Source organism: Columba livia, chromosome 10 (genome assembly GCF_036013475.1).
Source record: "Columba livia isolate bColLiv1 breed racing homer chromosome 10, bColLiv1.pat.W.v2, whole genome shotgun sequence".
In the NCBI taxonomy this organism is placed as follows: domain Eukaryota; kingdom Metazoa; phylum Chordata; class Aves; order Columbiformes; family Columbidae; genus Columba; species Columba livia.
This window is the reverse complement of record NC_088611.1, coordinates 19579348-19606163: the sequence shown is the minus strand read 5'-3', so window position 1 is coordinate 19606163 and position 26816 is coordinate 19579348. Positions and strand designations below refer to the sequence as shown.

General features: G+C 46.8%; 1 protein-coding gene across 1 annotated transcript in view; it reads left to right on the top strand.

The window, feature by feature from the left end:
• The window catches only part of TXNRD3 (thioredoxin reductase 3), a 214421-nt gene that overhangs the window by 57473 nt on the left and 130132 nt on the right, over window positions 1–26816 (top strand). Inside the window, exon 2 of the mRNA XM_021294675.2 lies at window positions 11067–11280. The gene's annotated coding sequence lies outside the window, so the exon portion shown is untranslated. The remainder of the gene's footprint in view (window positions 1–11066; window positions 11281–26816) is intronic.

Sequence of the window (26816 nt, the reverse complement as noted above, 5' to 3'; positions counted from 1 at the left end):
CAAACAAACAGAGCCATGAAAGCTTTGATCTACAGAAAAGAAAACTGACTGATATTTAAAGAAGAAGAAAAACAAGGAAAGCTCTTTCTCTAAACACTTTACTGGTCAGAAAATAACATCTTCTGTCATTCTGAGTGCTGCATTTGGAGCCTTAGGAGCACAACTGTCTTTACAGATAGAAAAAGTAAGGACCTACCTATTTTAGGAAGAAGTTAGAGGTGGCAAAAAAAAAAAGGTGATTTGAAGTATAATGTACATTATTTGGAGACATTAATTCTTAGAGAGTGATTTCCCATTTTTCTAGGGAGCAAGGGAATTGAAAAGAATGCAGAACAAAATAAATTGCTTCCTGCTCAGGATGGAGTTCATGGGCCCTGTCTGGAGGATGCTCTTACCCACGGGGAAGTCAGGAAGCCACTACACAAACAAAGCCTGTGAAAAGTAGATCTTGCTTTACCCTCCTTCAAACCCTGCACCAGATGATAGTGCAGGGAGTTTCTGAGCCCAGCTTGGCACCTCTGTACTTAGCCGCTTGTGGCGGATTTTGCTGCTGTGGGTTTACCCAGGCAATCTTTTGCACCCATGTAAACTTGCAGCGTCCACAGGATCCACGTCCTGCAGCTCAGGTCCATGTGAACCGACAAAACGCTTCACCGTTTCTATGTCAAATCTGCAACCTCGCAGCGTAGTACCTTGGACTAGCCAAGAACTATTGACCCCTCTTCTCCTCCTACAAGTCACTGGGGACAGGGTCAATCAAATTGGAGATCCTCCGCTTCTAAAGAAGCCAACTTTGCAGACAAGTTGTAAAATCAGGAATCTGTCCCAGGTGATGAAGGAGCAAACTGACATGTTTCAGGAAACCTTCAGAGCGCTACCAGGGTTGAGTTGCTTCTGTCTTGTGCTGCAGCAAGTCCTTGTGAAGCTCTCCCACCCCAGCAAGAGCATGAATCCTACCCAGAGAAACAGAGAGTCTCATTTGGATGTGGACAAGGCGGGACGTACAAAAGCAGAGACAAGTCTGAGGAGTGGTGGTCCCTGGGCTTTGGTGGAGAACCGAGGGGGCTCTAGGAGGGAGATGGGGCTTTTTTTCTCTCTTGGAAAGGGACGAGCTGCAGTTTGTGTTGAGGGACAACAAAATCCAAGGGAAAGGGTTCAGTCCGGGACCCCAGCATCACTGGGCTCGTATCGGCTGGACGGATCGTATCGGCTTTCACATTTATTTCCCTGGGTGTGAAATAGAGAGGCTGATACTGATTCACCTTCAGAAAGTGCTGTGAAAGCGCTAGATGAAATGTGCAGTGGAAAAGTTAAGCGATATTAATGATTATGAAGCCACAAGGTTCTCCAAAGGGAAGATGCTAAAAAGTACAAAGTGCTATTATATTTTTATTAAAAATGTTATGGCCAGGTACTCTCCTCCCTTTCATTGAATGCGTCCAACTTCCTTCCTCACTGATGGAAATTGAATTACTTGCAGTGTCTTGTACTGAAATTTTTTATTATATTCTAAAAAAAAAAAGATACTAATAATATAGATCCAATAATTAAATTGCCACCAGAAGGTGATAAGTCATGAATGGAACAAACAAAGAGAATAGAAGGGAAGAGGAATACAAAGAAATGTATTATATGACCAGCATATGGAATATTAAAAAGAATAAAGAAAACATAACCCTGATAATAAAGTCAGAGTAATGACTTTGACAGTTTATGTTCGAGGCACCATCTGGGCAAAGCAATGTTTTTTGAATTGCTGGTGTAACTCTTGCCCTCCTGAACTTCAGGACAGAATTTTCCTCTGATGGGCGTTTTCAGCAGTTCCCACCTTGCTCCCGCTGGTTACTGCTCCTGGACGTGTTTTGCACTTACAGAGTTCAGGGAGCTCCACTTGTGTATCTTTCACTTATCCTGGTTTGTGGGTTTTTTCTGCTTTTGTGGGAAAAGAGCAGAGAAGGGTGAAGGTTTGGTGGGATGCTCTGACCTGTGGTCAATGAGTATTCAGACCCTGCTTTGGATTATAAAAAGGGAAGAGGCCGGAGGGCAGGGTGATGGGCTGGGGCTTTATCTCACCGTTATGCCGTGAGGAAAGGAGGGGTGATGATCCTGCTGTGGCTCATGCTAGAGGAGGCTTTTCGGGTCAGATCCTTTCTGTGTTTGTAGTAGAGACAGCTGGCTCTGGGCTGCTTTGATACTGCTCATTGGGCAGGGTAAGGGGAGGCCTGTTCCATGGCACATGTTAAAGCAGCTTCAGGATGGTGCTGTTAACAGTATTCCTGGACGAGGCCGTGTGGGGATGCTGCCCTGTGGACGGGGGCACTGGGATGTGCTGGTTTTGCTCCCTCCTGCCTTGGGGCAATCTCTCCCTTCGTGCCTTGAGACACAGCAGCCACTATTGCAAAGCTCATTTTCCAGCTCTGTCCTCTGCAGATGTTCCCATTAAGTTAGGATCCTTAGCTGACTGCTTCAGGGCATATTTCTTGCTACTTTAGGCTTCTTAATCTTACTACTTTATGCTTCTTAACCACAGCAGAAGTCAGGCAGGAAGAGGGAGCTGGTATTAAGGATTATTCAGATAACCACAAGCTGCATAAAGCGCCATTCATTGAGATGTTTTCATTGACAGGTTTTCATCTGAAAGCTTTCCAAGTGTCTAGAAGTAACCATTCAAAAGCTTCCTCTTCCTCAGATAAGCCCTCTAACTCACCCAGGTTTATAAAACAAATCGGTGGCGATGAGCAAAGTCTAGAATAGAAGTTTTCTGGATTCATTAGGATATTGTGGTTTTTCTCAATACACGAATGCAAGGCAAGGCTTGCTGCAAGGCTTCCTAAGGCAAGCCGGACCCTGAATTTCCCAAAACCTGTTGCTATGCTGTTGAAAACTGCAAACTGAGAAGCAGATGTAAAGCAGCAATGTAAAACAGCTTTCTCCTGATGGCAGCCAGTGGTGATGCTACAGCAGCAGGGGGGTGCAGCAGCAGGTAGTGATGTACCCTGGTGTCCCATGCGTGCAGCTGGCTCTGCAAAGCTGCCCTGTTTGAGGCCTCAGCCCCGCCAGCTGTGGCTGGAAACCTTCTGCAGAAGGTTTTCCCTTGTTTCAATTCGTGCTTGAGGTTTGAGGCTGGAAGCCAGGAGGGTGAGACTGAACCACACTAGACGCCACAGCAGAGCCCGCAGTGACAGGTCACGTTTGCTGACCCAGCCCGCGGGGCTGGCGCTGCTTTGGTTACGGGGAACTGATGTAGTTTTTTCCAGTGTGGCAGACAGCAACTGCTGCAAGTGGCTGTTTGCCGAGACAGGACTTAAAATAACAGTCATTCCCAAGTGGGTCTCCTTCCACTTGTGCTAAGATGTTATTTGGCCAGCGTATGAGAAAGGCACAAAGCATTCAGACCAGATGACTTCAGGACCACATTTTCTCTTGGCCTTCACCCTGACCTGAGCGAAGTAAAAAGCCACTAAATTCTGGAAGGCAAAGGAGGGAAGAACAAAGAGGAAAGAGGAAAGGAGCCTTCCCTGAAGTGCCCATGAGGGATTTGGTTCTTTGAGCCCCGTCTGCTGAGAGGAGCTATGGGAGGGAGGGGTGAAGCTATTTGTGCTTATACACTGTGCCGAATATCCAGAAACTTGCATGCAGGAGGAGGTAGAATTGTTTATATTCATGTAAGGATTGCAAGCCACAAAAGCATCATTTGTTTTCCTCATTAGTGAGACTTGTGAGAGCAATTTGCACACCATGCGCCGTCTCGCTCTGCTTGCCCTGGGCTGGGTCCGGGCTTTCAGTGCCGAGCTGGAGGTGGGATGAGCCCGGACCCCCTTGGCAGGAGGTGACACTGGCCATGGGGTCACCTTCACATTTCTCAAGGTCGTGTATCATCCAGGGAGGGAACAACAAAGCGATGAGACCCCAACAATTAGGTCCATCCTGAGAGTCCGTCTGCAAAGGGAGCAGGAGACGCGGAGGCTGCATCCAGGAGCTGCTGCCTTCTCTCCTTGCTTTGCTAAGTCATAATAAACGGCGCTTTTGACTGAATTCAGGGCAATTTCTCTTTAAGAGAATTCCCTTTAAAAAGAATAATAACCCTTTTTTTGGGACCTGAGTGTCTGCAGAAGAAGCCGGGCTTGTTTTCACGTTTTAGCTGCGAAACGGTATCGGGTGGCACCATCTGATTCCTTTTCTTGCAATTCTTTTGTGTCTTTCCTTTTGTAAGCAAAAATGAGCACATTCAGGCGTGAGTGAAAGAAGTGAAATCAGATTGTATTGCATTTCTTTGGCATATATGGTGCAATGTAAGACTTTTTTCTCCTCCCCTTCTGAAATTTCAGGTAGCCTGAGAAAAAATACCAGTACATACAAAACCAGGGAATCAGCTTTCCATCTAAATGCTATTTAAAAAAATCCCATAAATGTAAGGAGCCTTTTTATGCAGTTATTTTTCTTTTCCTTTTATCATTCCTCTGCTCTGTTTTGGGGTCTTGTCTTTTATACACTGTTAGATGAGCCCATGTCTTCTGAAAGTGATGTTTTGTTAATGGAGACCATCAGCAGTTCCAACAGCAGGAACTAAGCTGAGTATTTCCTTCCCCAAAACAGCTCTGCTAATTTACTTCAGTCTAAAGTAAAACTGAAAAGGTATTATTTCAGTAAATGGTAAGTTCATCCCAAAAAGCAGAACTTCAAGGGAACTGAAACTGCTCAGGTTACACTGAGAAAATGATTTAGGCTGAATAAAGAAGAGCAAGGCAAAGCTGTAGGCAAGTGCGACACGCCGCATTTCAACACCTTCAAAGGGAAATAAATATTTGGAAATGTTGCAGTGTTTCATTTTGAAGTTATTTTTAAGGGAAACTTCTGTTTCAAACTGGCATTTTCTATTTAAGAAATGCATCTTCAAAAGGAGTTTTAGAGAAGTAAGGGTCAAACATTCTGAATTATTTGTTTCAGCACAAACGCAGCATTTCAAGTTAGCACCTAAATGGTTTTTTTTCGAGGAGTTGAATCCTTCCTCTTGCAAATGCTCTCTTTTCATATGACTCATGCGTAGTTGTTCCCTGTGAGATTTGGGGGTTTGCAGCAGGACAGAAAAGCCGCTGTTTATCCCTCCACCTGCCAGAGCCTCGGTTATCCGGCCCTCGCACACGCACGTCACTTCTCGCGGGTGCTGACGTTTGGCCAGAGTCCTTCTCTGCTTTTCCCTTCCCCGGCGCTCCGGAGAGCTTTGCCAGCGCCGCGTAACGCCAGCCTGCGCTCCACTGCTTTCCCATCCTTCAGTCCATGGAGATGCTGTTCCAGGAACCTCATTCCTGCCCGTTTATCTCTTCCCAAACCACCACTGGTAGCACATCACCTGCAGCGTGATCCCCCCTGCACATCTGCTTTCCCACACTCAGTCCCATGCAGCCCTCACCGTACCCAAAAATGAATGATGTTCGCAAGCAGGTCGCTGGTACTAAGGTGCCGTGTTTGGGATTGAGTGGTTTTATGGCAGAGCATTAAGATGAGACCCTTATGAAGTCAAAGTCGCTTTGAATCTCAGCTCTAAATGGGGCTTCTGGGCTTAATTCCAGTTTATGGACTCAACCTGGCTGTGCTCCGGAGGCACCGCACTGCAGCTCTTTCCACCAACCAACATAAAAAGGCAATTTTCTAGTGTCTGCCGGCATTGCTCCAACATCTGTACAAGTCTCAGGACAGGCAGCTCAGCTGCATCTGCTACGATCCAGCTCAGAGCTGGTCTTACAAACGTGAGCTGCTAAACCCAGCCTTAGAAGAATATGTATGAGAAAGCAAGAGTAGTCATTCTAATCGTAGGTTAGGAGCTGCTCTTAGAGTCTGGGACAACACCAGTGTTCTATCCATCCTCAGTGAGAAGTGAAGTTCTGGCTCTTTCTAAAGCCTCTGTGTGCTGCAGTGTAGCGATGGCTTTTTCTCCCTCTTGCCCCGGTTTGTTCTGGGCAGATGTCTGTTATTTTATCCGCTCAGCAGCCAAAGTGCGGGAATTTCACAGAAAACCTAAAGTAATGTTTCAGTTGTACAAGCTTTGCAGACATAACTTTCTCCTTTCTATAGGAGAAAAACACTGTATTTTTCAAACATAAAAAGAAGTTGCTGTCATCCCAGGAGGTACCTCCTAAGAGCCACTTCCTAAGTAAGTTTTCCCCATCTCTGATTACACGGTCTTGACATGAATCTGCCCAGCCCGGCTTTTAAGCACAGCACAAGTACATGAACTTCAGCATTCCGAAAAGTTTAAGGGCAACAGTTTTAAGCAAGCGCATTAGCAGGTTCGAAGGGCTGCACCGGGATAAATGGTTTTCAGGGTTGTGAAAATACAGATTCTGGGCCTTTGTCAGCCCAGCCAAGTCCTGTCATTGCTCTGTGCCTCAGTTTCTCCAAGGGAAAAAAGAACAAAGATCCCAGTGCTCTCTGGTGAAATGATGAAAAAAAGCTGTAGGAGTATCCAGATGAAAATTTAGTGAGAAAACCAGTGAAAATAAATCTGAAACTCTATTATTATGTGCTGTCCTCTGTGCTAATTATTTTGTGTGGTGCAAGCACTAAATATAACGGTTTTGAAGCATCCCTGGGTACTTGGGTGATTTTGGTGCTCTGAGAATAATGGTGTTCACTTCTGATCTAGTTTCTTCAGTCTGGTCTTTCACCACTGCTCCCGATGAGAGGAGATGTTCCCCAGCTTTAAGCTGTAACACAACTCGCCTCGTTCAGGAGCTGCTCCCTGAGATGAAAGGAGTCTCACAGGAACAAGAGAACCCAGGAGACTCTCACAGAGAGACTCGGGGGCTGCAGTGAATCAAAACTGTCCCCCTCTTGCTCCCCCTGATCAGTAAAGCACAGCTTTGCTAGTCTGCCTCTGATCCCAGGGTGCTTCTGCTTGCCATGCCACTGCCGTGCATGCGAGTTAGCACAGAAGTCTTGGATGTACCTGATGTTCTTAATGGACCCTTGCAAAACCCGCCATGTGCTTTCAGACCCTCCTTTGGCAGGCGAAGATTTTTCTGGCTTTGCAGAGGCGGGCAAGAAATAACAGGGAGGGAAAAATCCTTCCCAGCTGCTCCGTGTCCCTTCACGATAAAGTACTAAAGGGAAATTTCTCTTTCTTTTTATCGGTGAGAACCAGTCGCAGTCCGGGAGAGAGAAAAGCTGTTTCCACTCCCTCCCAAACACCGTGGTCCAATTCTCCGGTGTCTGAAATACAAAGGGGGCTGGCGGTGGCTGCTGGAGGCAACCTCAGCGCGGAGCTGGACGGCAGCGGAGCGTGAATCGGAGCAGTGCGATGGCCAGCGAGGCAGAACCCGCCAGCACAGCCCAACACTGCCCTGCCTGCTGTCAGCATCACACCAGGAGGGAAACAGGGTTTATCAGCTGCTCGGAGGGGAACGTGAGGGCTGCGTCTGCCTCCTGTCACCCGCGTCCTTCGGTTGGGACAGGGGTGAGAGCCTGGTTATTGATGGTAAAGAGGGACTGATGACTGCTACTGATCCAGGAATGTTACTTCTGGATTTTTCTGGGGTACCCGGAGGTGGATATTGTGTAAGCAATGGTTTATCTGCGTTTACATGTAGATGCTGCTGTTCATTTGCCATCCTGGAGCACTGCTAGTGAAAAATGTGTTCAGACTAACCGCAGGTATGCAGCCTTCTTCGGTATTGGATGAGGTGCTTTACAGAACTGAAATAAATAAGTAAATAATATTGACGTGGCCAGAAGTTCTAGACAGTTTTGGACTCTGAAGACGTATGCTTAATTTAGCCGTGCAGTAAATCCAGGTGCATGCCTAAATACAGCTGATTAGCCAATGGGGCAACCACCTAATGAATCTGTAAAGTGACGGAGTCTGCATAGAAAGCAAGTGTGCAATTGTGCGTCTGTTTTGCAGGCGGATTTGCACATCTCTAGTGCTATACAAGTCCTTCAGTGATACCCCAGCTCCCAAGCACACATGCAGAGGCAAACGTTGTCTTCTGCCACCACCCACAAGCCAGTCACACAGAATGAACTCTGGGAGCCCCAAGCTGGTGAGACACTGCTCCAAATTCTGTGGTGGTCTGTTGGCACCTGTAATTCTCTATATGTCTATGTCTGTGTACAAAAGTCCTTCTTTTTGTGCTCTTTAGAGAACTGAACAAAGTGGATGCAGTGAATTGGAGTGGAAATCTGCCAGCTTTGGTCTAATCAGCTCTGTGAGTGCATCTGCAAGTGGTACAGGCACCTGGCATCCCTTCATCCCTTCATCGCTTCACCCATCTTCAGGTGCAGCCACCTCAGGCCTGGGCTGAAAAAAAGGTTTTTCCATGTGTTACAGTACCGCACAAAACTGTAGGACAAGAAATGACGGATGTGCCTTCCAATTTATCAACACACTTTGTTACAAGAAGTGTGAGGACTGAAGTGATTAAAAGATCCATAGCAGGAACTGAATTCATCTCCAGAAACAGGCAAAGGAGGTCAAAAGGAGAAGACTTGCCCCGAAACTTGTTTCAAAAGTCAAACTCAAATCAAATATCCTCCCAGTTATTTTCCACATTCGCAAGTTCTATCTCCCTGTGTGTTTACTCCGAGCGCTCTCTGAAGCACAAAAAGAAAGCAGTGAAAGCGAGTGAACAGGAGTGCCGGGAGCTTTGCCTTTCCAGCTTCCCGACCAAGTCTTTTGAAAAACCTGAGCAGAATAGTCCCCAGCAAACCCTTTGCAGATGCTGTGCTTGACTCCAAGCCCGCTGGGGTAGGATGGAGGAGTTTAGTAAATGCCACGGGGATGTGCAGTGTGGGAGAAACCAAACTGGCGAGCTGCGGACATCCTCATCAGCAAGCTGCAGCGTTTTGATTAAATCCTCCCAAGCAGCTAGAGATAATAACACCATGAATAGAGCTTCCTAATTTCATCTCTCAGCACCACGGAGCAGGTATAGTTCCATACACAGGTGCAGGACTTTTGCTGCACTGACTTTAATAATCAGTAGAGATAAAGGCAGAGCTTACCCCCTGTGTTACTGAAAATTCGGGATTTAAATTCAAGTGACGCCAAATCCCTCTCGCTGGTCCTTCTGCAATGGCACAGAGAACAGGCTGGTGGGCACTGGGAATGATTGATGGCATTGCTGACCAAATGGAGAATGGTGATTTATGGACAGGCCACTGTCCAAGCCATGCATGCTACACTGGAGAAAAATAAATGGATTCAGTTTCAGACCTTTTGCAAGGTGCTGGCCACAGCCTTTCATTAAGTTAGCCTCTTGGATGGGAGCTGTCAAAATATTTTAACATCCGCCTGTGACCTCCAAGCATTTTCCTTTCCCTTCACTGCCTGCTCCAGCCCCAGACCTCCCTTGCAGTCAAAACTGACAGCATTAGCCATTAGAATCACTCTTTGAATTAATTACCCAGAAATACGCTTTCAAATCTTCCACTCCATGTAACAGCAAATTAAAGGGCAGCCTGGGTGGGGTTTTACACATCCTGCTTTGGCTGCCCCTTTGCAGCCGATGTGACATCAACACCCAGCTGTGGTGTCGCCCGCTGCTCTCCCCTTTGTGCTCCACTCTAGAAGGTGCTTTTATTTCCCAAACTTTCAAAGTCAGTTCATCACAGCACCGATGGAAAGACCAGAGGGATGGTCCAGGAGACAAAGGTCCCTGATGAAGCAACGCATGGCCTCGTGTCTGGGTAGAGACCCTGGGTGGAGACCCTGGGATGTTCCTTTCTGTCCTATTTCCCAATTCCTCACTGCCCTAAAGATCTGCTCCTCCCAGCAAAAAGCACGTCAGGCCAGTACCCAGGCTTGGGAAGGGTGATTTTGTGATCAGCACAAAGCAGCACTGAGCCATCTCCTTCTCCTTTTCTGCACGTTCCCCAAGGGGACACACAGAGCACAAGGACAATCGTGTCACAGGGACCTCTGTGCTCATGGCTGGTGCTCATTGCTCAAAGTTTATACATCTCTGGATCGATAAGAAGTAACACACCAAGCTCTGACCTTCTCCAAATCACTCTTGTTCCTTCAGCAACCAGATTTTCTCAGATCAAAGCTGGAGGCCCTGATGAGGTGATCCCCCAGACGTGCACACAAGTTGTGCCCAGGCGTGTATGTAGCCCAATACCGGGTCTCTTTGCTCTCCCATTTAATCTGTATTTTTTCCTGTTCTAAGGATGAACCAGATAGCTTTCCTCATTAATTTAGGAGCTTTGTGATATATTTTGCAGGTATTTAAAATTTTTTAAAGGCAAGTGTTTAAAATTCAGGCTCAGATGAATGCCTAATTTGTATAAAGAATTACCACAGAATTACCCATTCCTGCCCACAAAATTGGCAAAAATCCCCTCCAAAGCAAGTACCATGACATTGATTGACACGCTTTTCCTGCCTATGTTTTCTTGAACCGCTGAGACCCATTGCAGTCTGCTGATGGTTTAGATGCAAACGTCACCTTGTCTGAAAGCGGCAATTAGCTTTTCCTTGGTGGGTAACTCTTCCCCCACACGCTCTGCCTGACAGCCTCTATTCCCACTAGGACCCAGTAAAACCAGCAAGCTGTCTCCAGCTCAGCGAGGGGGCTCCAGACAGCTGTCCCCAGGGTCTGAGAGGGACAGACAGGTACCTGCAAGGATGGGGTGACCTCGGGGAGTTGGAGGAAACCCATGGGAATGAGACCCGGAGCTGCAGCAGCACGAGAGGAATAAATGAAGGGCATCGTTTCTGCCAGTCCTGCTAGGAGATGTGATTGCTAGAACTGGTTACAATTATTTTCACCCGCTTTCTTCTTCCCCACACTCCCTCCATCCTTGATTTTTGCAGCCTCTTGCGAACGCTCCCTCTGCAAACACTCCCTCGGCAGAGCTAACGGATGGGAGCGGGGCTCCCTGAAGCAGAAGAGAAATCAAAGGACTTGTGGAGAGAAGGGAAAATAAATAAATAAAAGGGCTTGTTTATCTTTTTATTAATAGCAGAATGGTGTTCCCAAGGGGATAGGCCAACTGTGACTCTAATCCAGCCATGCAAAGCTGCATCCCTGACTGTTTGTTTTGCGTTTCTTTCTTCTCTTTTTCAGGGTTAATTATAGGGAACGAAGAATGAGACATTTAATTCTCACATCCTTAGATCTCCCCCTCCTTCCACGGTGAACCGCACACATCCTGAGCGTTTGCCCTCAACCCGCAGAGCCAACGCTGAGCTGTCCTGGTCGCTGCCACGTCTGTCCGGGCTCGGTGACACTCCCAGGCTGTATGTGAAGGAGGACAGGGCCAAACCTGCCACATTGCACGGTACAGTGAGTCGGTTAATGACAACGGGGGGTGGTTTTAATTCGTGTTTGTGTGAGGGAACATTCGGCTGGGTCAGTGACACCGCTCTGCTGTCACCCAGCGAAGATGAACATAACCTCCGCGTTGCTCGGCAGTGAGGTGGCCTCCTGACATGTCTTGAAAGAGGAGCAGGAGGAGCAGGCTGTGATGAGCCGAGAGGCTTTGAAATGCATCCCAGGAAAGGGAACATAAGGGCTACTGATATTCATGTGAAAAGCAGCCCTGGCTTGCTCTATCTGCAACAGTGGTGCACAATGCGGGCCGGTTTAATGACACCATCCTGCTGGAGCAATGTCCACCGAGGACTTGCTCACCGTCCCCAAGGCCCTGCCACAGCAGGACCCTCCACGCTGGAGTTTCTGAAGCATATTTTGTGCTTGGGCTCTGGCGTGGGAGCTGAAGGCTTTTATTTTGGAATATCTGAGGGAAGATTTTCAAAGGCATATCTCATCAAAAGTCAAAAGCAATGAAGAACCTGACCTTGCGTGCAGCTCAGCCTCTCTCCCCAAGCTGCTCTGGCTTTCAGGACAGCAAAGCCTTATCCATCCTGCTCAGTAATGAATCCGGTTTGTAGTCATCAGGGGTTTTCTTGAAAGAATCAGCGCCAGCGGTCCCCTGCAATGCCCAAGTCCACCTTTAACTGTGGCACAGCAAGGAGCTGCTGCAAAGTTGATGTGGTAGAGACTACGTCAGCCTTGACATGTCACAGCAGTTATATTAATTAAATGAAACAGCAGTAGTTTGCCAGGGTATCAGAGTATCTACCAACCCACCTTTCCTTGGGTGAATAATCTCACCACGATGTCCTGTGGCTTCCTGAGCAGGTTATCAGGATCTAACTTTCTGTGCAAGAACAGATGGCAAGTGGCTTTGAATGAGCGTCCCCCAAATATGCATGGAAAGCACGATTTCCCAGAAGCCGTGGTGAAGAGGGAGGGAAGGGCTAGTGTGAAGTGTTTCTTGAAGCTCCTAATTGGGGGAAGGAGAAAAGCAAGTGAGTGTTCAGGTGGGGAAAAAGGAAGGAAAAACTCTATCTTAGTGCCTGGGATATGGTGCATCTCTGAAACTGCTCAGAGGGATGTAGTCATCTCTGCAAATCAAGATGAGCTGGCTGGCCAATGAAGCATGCCTGGCATTTTATTTCTCATATTGTTTGGAGATAGGGATTCAGCTGAGTGCATTCAGCAAATAAAGATCAAATAACCTGCTGTGAATAATGTTTTAAACCCGGGTTCCTATCAGGATCTAGTTATAAGCCCATATACTTCGTTGGATAAAAAATCAGTTACACATGGCTGGAGGCAGTATTACTTTCTGTGGAAGATGAAATCTGTTTCGAAATAGAAAATGTTTAGCGATTCCCCCCTCCTCTTTTTATTTTTTTGGAAGGGCTAAACCACATCAAGCTGCCTGACAGAGAGGATGGAAGAGGGTCCACTAATATTTCACCCACCGCCTCTGGGTCCAGAGCTAAGGATTTACGCTGAAAGAGGGGCTGAGCCCAGGCAGGAGCGGTGCGATGGAGCCCACGTTGCCAGCCGCTTTGGCCGTTTTGCCTGGAATCAGGAAAACCTCTCTCTCACTAAGCTCCTTAGCTGTGCAGAGAAACAAGCCCCTGATGAGCTGATCCTTTGCTTGTGTGATGATAATCAACGCCTTGGCTGGCGGCCACGGCGAAAAACCACCAGTTGCTGCTCTTCTCTCTCTCTCACATGCGCACCTGAACCAGCTCACGCTTCACAGCGTAGGGCAAATTCTGCTGAGGTGTTTGGGTCGGATGCGGATGCTGATGCTTTAGAAGAGCCGCACAGGTAGTCCTGCTCATTTTAATGAAGGTGTTGATGGAGGAAAGTACTTTTCCACAGCAACGTGGCAATGCAGCCCCTTCTTTTGTCAAGGAGAGTCAGCAATACCCCGTTGCTGTGTGTGGAAAAACACACCAGAAAGATAGAAAATGGCCACTGAAATGTTTCATAGTTAATTCAGAACTACTTTCCTTTGCCTGTGGCATTTCACTTGACCCTGTTATATTGTTTTCTTTCTGTGTCCTTCACCTTTTCTCACATGAGCCAAAGCTTCTGCTTTTTAATGGGTCTCAAAGAGTTGCAAAAAATCTACATTAAACCCTTGGTATTCCCTCTTCAATAGTCCTTCAGCCAAACAGATGGTTGAACATTTTCCCTCTAAACTGTGGTTTGTTGTTTTTTTTAAAGACATGTTTATTGTGTGAAGTATCTGCTTTGCAGCAAAAACTTCAATTATTCCTCAGAAAAACAAATATTAAAAAATGAAAACATTTTGACTGCAACCCGAAATACTTCAGCCAAAAAAAAATCCCATCTCCAGTGTGTATGTGTTTGTGTCTCTATTAAAATACTTTGATTTGGAAATGCTGCCACACAGGGGATTTTGTCAGAGCAATTCTCCTTCTCATTCCCCACCATGGGCTGAATGCGCTGAATCTGCTGCCTCCTGTGCCCTGGGCCATGACAGGTCCTGGGGCTTGGTCTCCCCTCTCCTAACCTCATGTTGCACCAGGAGAGGTTTAGATTGGATATTAGGAAAAATTTCTTCCCGGAAAGGGCTGTCGAGCGTTGGAACAGGCTGCCCAGGGCAGTGGTGCAGTCACCATCCCTGGAGGGGTTTAAAAGGTGTTTAGGTGAGGTTCTTAGGGACATGGTTTAGTGCTGGAGTTGGTTAGGTTACGGTTGGACTCGATGATCCTGAGGGTCTCTTCCAACTGAAATGATTCTGTGATTCTGTGATTAATGTGAAATATCTCTGCTCGTGGCTGTGATATTTCAGGGTTTGAATTTGCTTTAAAATATTGAATTTAGAACCACCCCACACGCTTTTTGTACTTCTGTTGATGATTATTGCAGGGAGTTGCACATCACTCAACCAGATTTCGTCACGGTGTTTTCTGGTTACATTTTTATCTTGGCCACCCACCTCAGACACCCTTTCCAAGACGAGCCTGGAAATTCAAACCTGGGTTGTGTCTCCTTTGCTTCCCGAGCAGCGAGGGAAGGAAGCCCAACCTCTAACCCTCAGTCTGCAGCTCTTGAGTACTGACTGCTGCAGCGTTACGCTGGATGCTGAGACGATAGGGAAAACATATCCCTGCTCATGAGAAAGTGCACGTATTTATTTATCCATGAACTTCAAACTGTTCTGCAAAGCATAAATGGAAAGATGGGTGGTTTTAAAATTCTATTGGGAAGCACTGAGAATATGGGAAGGAAAATCACGCAGAACCACAGAATGTCAGGGGTTGGAAGGGACCTGGGAAGCTCATCCAGTGCAATCCCCCCATGGAGCAGGAACACCCAGATGAGGTTACACAGGAAGGTGTCCAGGCGGGTTGGAATGTCTGCAGAGAAGAAGACTCCACAACCCCCCTGGGCAGCCTGGGCCAGGCTCTGCCACACTCACCGAGAAGAAGTTTCTTCTCAGATTTAAGTGGAACTTCTTGTGTTCCAGTTTGCACCCATTGCCCCTTGTCCTATCACTGGTTGTCACCGAGAAGAGCCTGGCTCCATCCTCCTGACACTCCCCCTTTCCATATTTGTAAACATTAATAAGGTCACCCCTCAGTCTCCTCTTGTCCAGCTCCAGAGCCCCAGCTCCCTCAGCCTTTCCTCACACGGGAGATGCTCCACTCCCTTCAGCATCTTGGTGGCTGCGCTGGATTCTCTCCAGCAGTTCCCTGTCCTGCTGGAACTGAGGGGCTACAACTGGACACAATATTGCAGGTGTGGTCTCCCCAGGGCAGAGCAGAGGGGCAGGAGAACCTCTCTGACCTACTGACCACCCCCTTCTAACCCACCCCAGGTACCATTGGCTTCCTGGCCACAAGGGCCCAGTGCTGGCTCATGGTCACCCTGCTGTCATGGTCATCATAAGGGAGATTTCTTCTCTCCTTCCAGACGGAGGGACCGGTGAGAAGGAAACAGGCTCAAAGTGTTCTTGTCCCTGCTGACACAGGGGTATTTTGCCCACACTCAAGGCCGACCGGGCCTCATCTCACTGCAATACCATGGCGTGGAGCCCAAGCAGCTAAATAAACCCAGTCCGTCAGCAGGGCGGATTAGCTCTGGCCCGACGCCATCCCGATGTGGTCATGCGATTTCTGGGCAGCTCAGCATCTCGTCAGCGCTTGCTCGCGCCTCCTCAGCGGGCCCAGGGCAGCCGTCTTTCACGTCTCACTCCTCCTCCGTCGACCCACAAGGGGTTTAATCTGCATATTTGCAAACTGACTTCTCCTGGTTTACCATGGAAATAATTTTCATGATGAATAAATAGAAGGCGGCTTGAAAATTTAAGAAGCCTTGGAGTATTTCTCCTGATGTAACTCAGGATTAAAATGTTCGTGTTGGGATAAGTGGAAATACCTCCCCTGCTTCTAGTCTGCAACCTTAAAAGCAACCCCCAATTTTCCAGCAATAGAGCTATGAGAAGTACAGCGCTCTTGATTACAGCTTTGTCGAAAAACATTGTTCTGAGATGTCTGGAGACCAGATAATAGGCACTGTTTTAGGTTAAAATAAGAGGCATTTCATGAATAAAGCTTCCCAGTGTGCAGAGACGGGGCAATATTGAAACTGTCTGGTGGTGCTCTCTAGGCTTGACTGTCTGGATTGTGTTGACATTATGTTTTCCCCAGATTTCCTACTTTTGGAGCAGCTGCACCGTTGGGCCCTCGCTGCAAATCAAGCCATTCAGTAGTGCTGGCTGAGAGAAATTTAAATACAAGGAGAAGGAAAGAGACTTTGTAGCTTTGATCCCTGTATTACTGGATTAAATAGCTTTTTCCTGCCTTTCTTCACCTGCCGCTGTGTTGTCTAGCTAGATGTTGTAAATACTCACTTTATTTGCATTTTATCTTCCCTGAGTTTGAGCTCAGTCTGTTTTCAGCATGAGTGGTTCGAAACTCAGGCACGTTTTACTGTAGGAATGCAGTTGTTCTTAAAGGCATGGTAGCGGAATATCTTGTAAACACCCGACTTTTCTGTGAATTACTGCAGAGCATCCACAGCCTGGCAGGAAAGACGAGTTTCATGGCATAGTTGGAGAGCTGGTGTTGCAGAGCTCTGGAGAAGATGTTTCCAAGTGACCGCTTAAGACAAGGAAAGATTTTTCTTGGCATGAGGGGAGATCTGTGGAGAGAGTGTCTGATGGGCCTGGGGCATCTCTGGCTCCCATGGAGAAGCTGAAAGAAGCAGCAGAGCCTGATCCTGGCGCAGTGCTGAGCACAGAAAGGAAAAGCGAAGGCCAGGCACATAGCACCTCTGCTCTCTCACATCAGGTCCTAAACACAGACATCTCTGGGATTCAAAAAATACAAAAATGATCCTTGAGCCCATAATAGAAGTTATTATCCTTCCATTATTCCTTCAGTGCCTGGCTAATGACAAAGATGCCAAACAATGTTAGTCATATATCCAATATTTTCTACTGAGCTTGCAGCTAAATTCAGGAGGAAAGAGCAGATTGAGAAGCCACCCTCGGCCTCTGACGGCAGGAGTCACCTCTTTAGGTGACAGCAAGAAGCAAACCCAGTGCACGTTTTGGTGGGATTACATGAACCACCAGCCTCAGCCAGAGCCGCTGCGTCATTGTTTGTATTGCATTGGTATTGCTGCATGGGGATCGCTCGAGCAGACCTTGAAATTTGGTAGCAACCAATTGCATTTGAAATTTCAGATTTAATAATGAATATCTTCTGCTTTTCATTAGGGATGTTCAGCTTCCAGACTTCCTGATATGAATCCAGAGGAGCTGGCACTAAAGGGAAGCCAAGACCCCATGCATAATGGAGCTGGTTTTTATGCCGACACAGCATTCTCTTTCTTTTACATTTTTTGTGCGTGGAGATAGGACTCCATGGGACTAATCACATTGGACAGCAGGTTCTGTGCAAGGTTCGTGCTGTTCCCACATGCACGTTGCATCTGATCAGTGTCAGCCTCTGCAGTTCCAGGTCTTGGTGCCCACCCGAGGGGCATGTCATCCACCTAAACTGCGCGCCATGCGATTTCCTCACCTCTAAACCAACCCTCTGACCCTCTGGTTTGGACTCTGAACTCTTTTCAGCATGTGCTGCTGTACAAGCTGGCTGAGCTGCTCCTTTTCCTCGTTCCTGAGATCTCCGCAGGGCTCTTCCCTGATGGTTTTTCCTGTCTCTGCACTGGTAGTGCCTTGCTGTCTTTCAGAGTCTGGGCAAATATGATCATTTATGCTTTGGGATGGAGGGCATGGTCTTGACTTAGGGGCCTGATTGGGGGATGAAAAATACCTTGTTCATGCTGCCTCCTTAAAATAATGACTTCAACCATGAAACCTCCCAAGCGTATGTTTTCCAAGGAAGAAATGCATGTGCTTTGTTTTGAACATGAACTTTCATGCTCAGTTGGAATGCCTCACTCACCATTCAGTGCCTCTGACATCGTAATTTCTTTCCTGTGGGTTTCCAATAACACCTAAACCCCATGTCTCCTTTCCCAAGGACTTCTGTTCTTCCTCCCAACTCAGCTACAAGCGTTTCCATCGCATGACGTGAAGACACAGCACAGTCTAAAGATGAGAAGTTGAGGCTTTTGCCCAGCTCTCGTGCTTACTGGGTTGAGTGTTACCCTTCCATGGGCCATGTCTTCCTCCCTTTCTATAACAGGGCTCCATATCTTATTCCCTATGATCTGGGAGAGCGACAAAAGGACACAGCACCTGTGACAGCCCTGGGGATACTCATTGGCCCACGGTGGGCAGCCAGATGGGCAAAACACTCCTGTGCTTGGAATGAGTCCTGAAACACCACAGGGAAATACCCAGGCAACCTTCTAGGAAAGTGCTGGACAGTTCAGAATAGGAACAGCCTGAAAGAATTGTCTCTCTTGAGGAGGAAAGCAAAACTATGACTCTTATTTTCTGGATGCAAGGGGTTGGATTCATCTTGCTGTCACCAGGTAGACATTTCCATGTGAGCCAGGCACCCCAGGCTCCAATTATAGGCAAGGAGAGACACAGGCGCTCATCCCGGTGTTCGGAGCATGGTAAGATGAACTGCTCTTTGAAATGCCTGATACTCTTTATAGCCTGTAAAATAAACCTATGACAAGTGGATCAGTTCTCTGAATAGGAAGATGAAATGAATCCAATCCTGGATTTCTGGGTGTATCAATGCAGCGTTGTCGTGATTGTGAGTACCCATAACCTGTGCAAAATACCCCATGCGCAGTCTCACTGCCCTCTACAATGGCATCAGTAAGTCCCTGTTTCTCCTGGAAACACTTGTTCTGATGAGATTTCTTTTGTTGTGGCTGACTAATAAACATGAGTCTTCCAAGAGGAAAGTTTCCAAAGGACAGGGGCCCTCCTTTCCCTCCCTAGTTCTGCAATAGAAATTCTTACTGATACAGCACCCAACTGTGTGACTTTGCATTATTATGTTTGTATCGTATTTCCATCTACCTCCAGTGCCATTTCTCTTTCTCCATGTGCAGCCAAGCCCCTGTGTTCCACGCAGCTCCCACACACCAGCCCTTGCCACCCATCATCGGTCCTTCCCAGCAAAACCCAGCAGGGCCCAGCCTGCTGCTATGGAGTTAATTGGAGGCAACAACAATGTGGTAGTTAATTAATCCCACCAAACCAACGGCAGGAGCTTCCTGATTTGTCACTGCTGCTCTCAGCACGTCTGAGGAGATGCTCCCACCAGGACAGGACCTCATCCTGGCCAACCGCCCCTAATGCTGGGGAATTCACCCACCTGGTGCAGAGCTGACATTTAAGCTCTTCCTCCCTTCTGCTCCCTCGCACAGCTCCAGAGATCAAGGGCAAGAGGGCGTCATTAAACCCAACCCTGTAACGAATGACACGCGCATCTCTCACTACCAAACCCCCGCATCCTCAGCCTCGCTGGCAGCGTGTCAGACCTCATAAAGCTCCTTGTTCCCAGGGAATTCACTCCTCCCACTTGAAAATCACTAAGTGCACTGTCCCTGCAGAAAAGCCTGTTGCTGATGCTGTCTGCATCCTCAATTGTCAGCAAGTTGCAAAACTTTGGTGCATTTGGATTTTAGCTGCTGCGCATCAGTAAGCCCTGGGGATAATCATGGTGAGCTGCAGAGACTGGGAGGCTCCTCCTGATAACCAGCATCTCCTGAAGCTGCCATGGCTTCCCTGGCACCAAGGAAAGGTGCTGTATGAAAACTGGGAGCAGTGGGATCAGGACAGAGACCACGGCCGGGACAGAAAAGCACAAGAGACCCACCACAGTGCCCACGCGTGGGCCGCTCACGCCATCTGTGACCCCAACTTTGGGGCAACAGGAACCTCACCTCACCTCACCTCACTCTGAATTACCACTATCTCAGGTCCTTGAATCCAGTTTCAGCCCTTAAAAGCCGGGTTTGTCGCCAGCTGTTTGTTATGAATTTACAAAGTTTCCTTCCTTGCACCTGCTTTCCAGCAGGTTTATTACCAGCAGCTGCTAACAAGCACTGCTGGCTTGGTGGCTTGTCACAATTCCTGTGTTTATTTGCTTGGGGTTTTTGTAGGGTTGCTTTGTTGGCACTTAAAAAAAACTTGATTCAACCCGTTGGTTTGAGTAGCTGGCAAGGAAGAGCAATAAATTAGCTTTGAAAACAGAAATACCTATGTTGAAAAAAATGAAGGTTTTTGGCTTATAATGTAGACAGAGCATTGCTGTAAATGTTCACTACACTGAAATCGAAGGAAAGCGCTGGAGCTCATTCATGCAGCCCTGTTAGTGAATTTGGGCTCTTTGGAAAGAGCCATTAGCATTTGTTTAGTTATTTTCAAGCAGAAGTTGGCAATCTTTAATCTGTGAAATTTCCCATAATTTATTGACACTTACACATCTTTCTTTTCTGCAGAAACACTGCTGGTTTTAATTAGCGCAAATTAATCAATAGCAGGGGGGCCATGCTGAGTTCCAGTGAAAGGCAGGTGAGGAGTGCTGCTTGCATGCTAAACACGGCGATATGTAAAGCTAAACACGGCGATATGTAAAGCTAAACACGGTGATATGTAAAGCTGACAAGCAGAGCAAGCTTCGCAGAGCTGCCGGGCAGGTGGGGCAAGCACAGCTCTGAACACACAGTGTTCCACGCTATGGAAATGCATGCTTTTAATTATTATTTCAAGAGTTGAATAGGTGTGTGTGTGTGTTACAAGTTCTCCCCCTGTGCCTGCTGCACAGAGGGTGGGAGATGTTTCAGATCCTGCTTATTACAGCTTGAGGCTTTTTATCTCAAGCTGTAGAATTGCATCTGGTCATTCTGGAAGGCTCATTTTTGCTGTTCGTCAGCCAAAGAGGGACTGTCTTGATGCCACCTGTAGACAGTCGTAGTGCCTGTGTGGGGATCTGTATGTGTCCCTGTCTCATCTTCCTCACTCACCCACTTCTGCAGGTCCTGCCAGAACCACATGTCCTGGGCTCTTGGGCTTCCCGGTCCCCAGGAAAAGCTGTGGACTGGTGGTCACTTCCAAAGCACAGCCCTGGTGCTCATTGCCATGTCCAAGGGAGCGATCACACCACCATCCTGGAGCTGTCAGAAGAGAAAATCAGGGAGAGTCGGGAAAAAACAGTGGAAAAAACACTGATTGGTTTAAAATGCATATCTTATTTGAATTAACATATGCACGGATTATGTTCTTGTATTTGGATGGCCGGACAAAACTGATGTTCTAGCAAGCTCAGTGGCTGGCAGCCCGGGGCAGGAGCAGCCTGAATTACTCCTTTATTCCATTCCTCTGCTGTCCACGTTACGTGCAGACTGGCCTTTGCCCATGGTTCACATGAACCAAACATTTCCATTGTTCTTGAAGCCTTCTGAGATGTTCTGCAGCCTGTGTGAAGCTTCTAGCTCAGAGGCACTGGAGGATACAGTTGAAATACCAGGTTCCACCATCATCTCTGCTTCCAGAGGGTACATGGAAAGGCCAGTCCCTGGTCTTGGTTGGCAGTGGTTTCCTGGGTTCATCGCAGAAGTCTAGAACAAATAGCACACAATTATCCTCTCTCCACAGCTTCTGGTATTTGTTTCCTTCCTGTCTGTAACCAAGAATCCCACTAATATATGGTTTTTAATCTAGATTTCGCCAGAACATGAGAAATCCCACTGCTATTACCCTTGGGTTGCAGCTGTTCCCGCTTCTATGTGCCTGCGTGTTTTTGTATGTCTGTATCGAGCCACAGCTGCATCTGCAGCCTCGTCACAGACACCCACAGGCCTTGTCACTGTGGAACCTTTGCTGTGTATGACAAGCCACACTGCACTTGCTTTTCTTCTCAGGTCTGCAGGATCAAACCACTGCAAACTCGCATGTTCCCCTCTTTGTCTTTCTTCCTGCCACATCCCAGGCAGCAGCAGAAGCAGCAGCAATAATCATTCCAGGATCAAAACCTGCTTTCTATTATCCAGCTTTGGCTGATGATGATGTATGAAGCAGAGAGAAAAAAGCCAGCTTGATTTTCATAGGTTAGGTGTTGACCCTGCTGGGCTTAGTGTAGCATGAAACTAGTTTTGACTAGTAAACTGAATAAATATGCCAGGGAAGCTATAGAGGGGCAATATATATGCAACACTAAGGTGCCATTTTTACAAAATGACTTTGATTCATCAGAGGGCTGAGCTGATGCCCAGCACATTAGAAATCCTGTGAACAGGAGCTCAGGGAAATATTTCAATTCATAATCTGTTTTCAAGAAACGGTTTCCTCTCCTACTTCAAAATGTGAAACAGTTTGGCAGAGCAGCTCAGGGCAAAAACCGCAGACACGGTGCTGCCAGGCAGCCCGGGGGATGCAGCAAACAAAGGCCTCTCTGCTGTGTTGTCATGTCTGCAAGAGCCAGGAAAATCACTGGCACCGTAGATGCGGCAGAAAGAGCGAGAGCTGGTTTATTAGCAGTGAAGTCCCCACGTCCCGTGAAATTCAGTCTGGGTGGAAGCAGCAACGCAAATGGTTTGGAGCTGGTCTCTGTGCAGTAGAGGACTTAACAGAAGGGTGACAAAATAATGATTATTTTGGCATTTCAGCCCACAGCCACTCTTCCTACGCAGGGATTTGTGGTTCTGGATTGTCCTGCGGCGTTCACTGCTCTGGCAAGGGGCTTTGGCTGGGCTTTCTGGATCTGCACCACAACTCCATCCACGGTCAATGACCGGTATCTAGACAAGCATAAATGTGAGGTTTGCCACAAGGCGTGAGGTGTTCCCAGCTGAATTCAGAGAGATCCAAAGCTGAACCTCAGCTTCCCCAACCTCAGCGGTGGCCAAGTCTGCAACCCTAGTCGGAGCCTACCTGAAACGGCAAACCGTCTTCTTTCTTCCCATGGAAAGGGTGCAGGGAAGGACTCGATCACAAGGATTTTGATGGATGCACTGTGAAAGAAGCACACACTCAGCAGACATCCCTCTCAATATACTTTTGAAGCTGTATCTTCCCTGGCAGGTGCCAAGATGGCCAATCTCTCAGGTGCTCCAAGCGTGGTCATTTTTAACCAGATGCTGCACTCCTGGGTGGAGAACTCCCAGAAGGATTCCAGCACATCTGAATGAGTTATCTGACCTTTAATTCCTACAGCAGCAGGCAGTTATAACAAATAAATGTATCCATTGTCCTCCTTTGTGCTTTAGTGCCTCACTGTGATTTTTTTGGATGGTCCTTGAATGCATGGACTGGGAATTCTGCTACCCAAAACTCCTGCCCCTGCTTAGCAAGAGCTCCACTCACCATGTTGCGTTAAGCTGGAGGTAAAGGGAGAGGAACCAGTTTGACTGGACAAAATACGGCACGTCCTACTCATAGGCAAAGAACTTAAGCTTAGAGTCAAGCAAAAGAAAAGCAGGGCGGTTACCATTGTGCTCTTAGGCTCAGGACAATAAATAGCTGGGCTGAGGTCAGTGGATTTTGGGGACAGGAGGAGACTTGAGACCTTTGATTCATCATTCACTTGGAAAGGTAAATTCTCTCTAATTTTTTTTCCCTTGTGGTAGTGATGGTTTCCACTGAGGAAAGAGCAAATATAGTAAAGAAAAGCTTCTCATATTGAAATACATTTTTCTATTAAATATAGAGGGCAAAGGAGAAAAAGAGAGGAAGAGATCCTGGCAAAGGTTTATTTAATATAAGCTACATTTATATTTTTGGTGAGTTATACGGCATAAATTGAACATTTTAATGTATTCCATGATGTTACAGAAACATGACCTTGAAGTTAGCTCAGAAATCTATTTCAGCTTTTATTTAGCAGCTGTGTAGCCTCTCAGAATATAAACTTTAATAGGAGTGGATTTAACAACCAATCGTCTTCACTCAGGCATGATCATAATCTGATTCATGAACATATACTCTACTCTATTACTATTTGTTTAAGTTTCCATCCTTTGAAATAAGTGCTAAAATCCTTTTTCTGGCTCCAAGGCCAAGATTCTGGGCCCCCATGTGTTTCATCTGCTTCTGCGCAGGAGAAGCCCTTGGGAGAAGTGCACGATGCTCCAGCCCCTCCCAGAGCATTTGCTGCCCTGATAAAACTTCCCCAGTTACTTCTTCCAAAACTGGGCTATTTTGCAATCATCTGCAAGAAAATAAAACCAGGAGTTTCTTCTTCTGAAATTCATTGAAATGTGTTTACAAGTTTTTTCCCAAAAATGCTTCAAGTTGAAAACTGCACTAAAGTTCTTTTTATTTAAGGGGAAAAAAACAAGTATTTAGGAGACATATTTTGTGCGATGGGAGAAATCACACTGTGCAGAGTATGTAGCTGGCCAGCCCGTGTTGGACCAGGACGACAGCAGCCATCTCTCATGATTCACTTAAGAAAAGCAAGAACTTTGTAGCAGTAACTGAACATTTAGCAAAAATACAAAGGAGGATTAAAGCACCAGGAATAAGTAAGCCCTGTTCCAATCTTCTTGCTGGAGAGATGCATAAGCTGGTGGAAAGAAGCATCTCTTGATAAGAAACATTCACTGCTTGGTTCCCTTCTTGTTTCTCTGTGTGGAGGTGAGTGACCACCCAGCTCAGTGTGCTGCGCCTGCTCCAGCAGGATTTGCAGAGGTTTGCTCAGCATCACGGTTATCACATCTGAAAGCCCCATCCAGAGGTCTCCTGCACCAAAACCGCATCCAAACGCCTCTCAAGGGATCTGCTCCAAGGGCTGCCCTCCCATCCGCCTCTCAGTTACCTGCTGGTAAATGGAAGGGAAGGGAGAGGCGGCAGAAGGAAGGAGGGAGGTTGTAGCAAGTGGTGGGAAATGAGCAGAGGAGAAAAAGCTCCCCACCCAAAGAGACGTTTGCAGAGCGAACGTGGTTGACAAACTGTCACTGCCCGTGTCCCTCGCTTCTCTCGCTGTCATTTGTAATTCATCAGAAGCGGGGAGAGGACTCAGAATCATATCAGAGTGGCATCTTCCACCACAAGAAACTCCATTCTTCTAATTAACTTTCCCACTGACCCGGAGACGAGCATTGTGTGTGTGTCTGGTGTGCGCAGAGAGTTGAAGAGGGATATTGCACTCTGCTATCTCCACGTTTGAGACACTGCAGTTTGATTGGTTTCTATGTGTGGAGGAGAGTTAATTTGTGCCTCTAAAGCATGCATGGATAGTCTTGAAATTTGCTTGAAACAGAGGATTCCTTTGCCTGTTATGATCCGCCCTTGTCTGAAGGAAAACGTGCTTATTGTGCAGCGATAGAGCACGGCACGTAGATTCAGACAATCCTGAAGGAGGTATCTAGTTCCCTTTGTGAGAACAACAGATTTTTGGGTCTCACTACTACATAATGAATGTTGGCTTTACACAGTCTCAATAATATTATTCTAATTTTACACCGCTGTTACTAAACCTTATCCCTGGTACAGGCAGGTAGGCTGGCTTACAAGGAGCTGGACCCTGCTAAGTCAAGATCAAGGATCCAGCTCACCCCATCTCTTATCAGTGGAGAGAAAGAAATGTTTAGGAAACGGTCTTAAGAAGCCGTGTCAGTGGTTTGGCGGATGGTTTGTGGCACTAGGACAGCTTGAGCTTTTGGGGGAAGGCGACGTCTTCATCCGTGAGGATGATTGAATAGGGGATGAGTCTCAGGAGTCCGGGTGCACAAAAACAAGGTTTCAAAAGGTTTCCGTGTTTTCCAAAAGAACTTTGCAAGGTTTCAAAACTCATCTGCTAAAGCATAGTCAGTCGTTGCAGAATAAGCCGTGCTCTTGAAGACCTGGTTTATTATTGATGCCATGGGATGAGATGATTTTTTTAATGATCCTTTTGTAATGGAGCAGTAAGATCCTAATGGATTATAGCCATGCTGGACCTAAATATTAGAGCAGGATACCTTAGAATCAGTCACTGCCTTGTGCAACAGCCTGGAAATCTTGGGGTGACTTGATATAAATTAACAAGGAGAGGTTTATAATGCATTAAATATGACAATTAATCTCACAGTCAGTGAAGCAGCTTCTCTGTGAGTTATTTAGATGTGAAATTACATTTTATTTTACTCTCCCTGAATCTCTTGGTCTCACTCAAGATGCCATAAATTGGGTATTCGCAACACCAGTCAGCAGAGTAAAAACTGTTAAAGAGGAAGGTAAAAATATAGTCACTTAAGTAGAAATTAGTTGGCTACAACAACCTCATCTAGTCTACGTTTCTCAGAATCACTTGTGACTTTCAGGGCAGTTGAATTGGTGGTCACGTAGTTGATGTTAAGCCTGCGCAGGCTGCAGACAGTTCTCTGTGTAACCCGTATGCCATAACGCCAGATTAAGCTCAGCCAACAGTGTCATGAAGTACAGGGAGCCTTATCGCACTTATTATGTTCAATTAGTTTTCCTGTCTAGTTTGAGCAATTACATCTGAGGACTTTTTTTGATTAAATATGCTTACGGTACATCCTCCTTTCCAATTTCTCATTGCACGGCCAAGATTATTTCTTTATATCCATGGATGTGGAGATCAATAGCAAGCTAAGCACATTGCAGAGCCCACCATGTCCCTGGAAGGCACTTTGAGAAGTTTATGAGGGCAACAACTTGTCATCTGGCTGGTCATTTTCGGAAGATATATGAAACGTAGCCAGGAGAGCAAAGGATGATCTGTTGTTTATTGCAGGAAATTTTATGGGTCCTTCCATGGTGAGAGGTGTTAGAAGCAAGATAACCTTGGGACCTATAGGTCCTTCTGACAGCGGTGCATAAGATTAAAACAGTTGTCGGTATATATGCACATACAGATGGAAATACTGGGAAGAACCGGTAGAGCCCATTGGGAGGTGGGGTCATCCAGAAAGATGGGGAAAGTGAATAGAATATTTAGATTAAAATGGTGTTTACATAAATTTGGCCTTGGGAATTGACTGACAGATGACTGATTGATTAGGAGATGGATTAAGAAGGAGTCGCCCTTGAGAGCAGAGTCCTTAGCATCCTGGTACGGAAGGTCCTTTCTTTTATCTCAAGCACTGGCCAATATT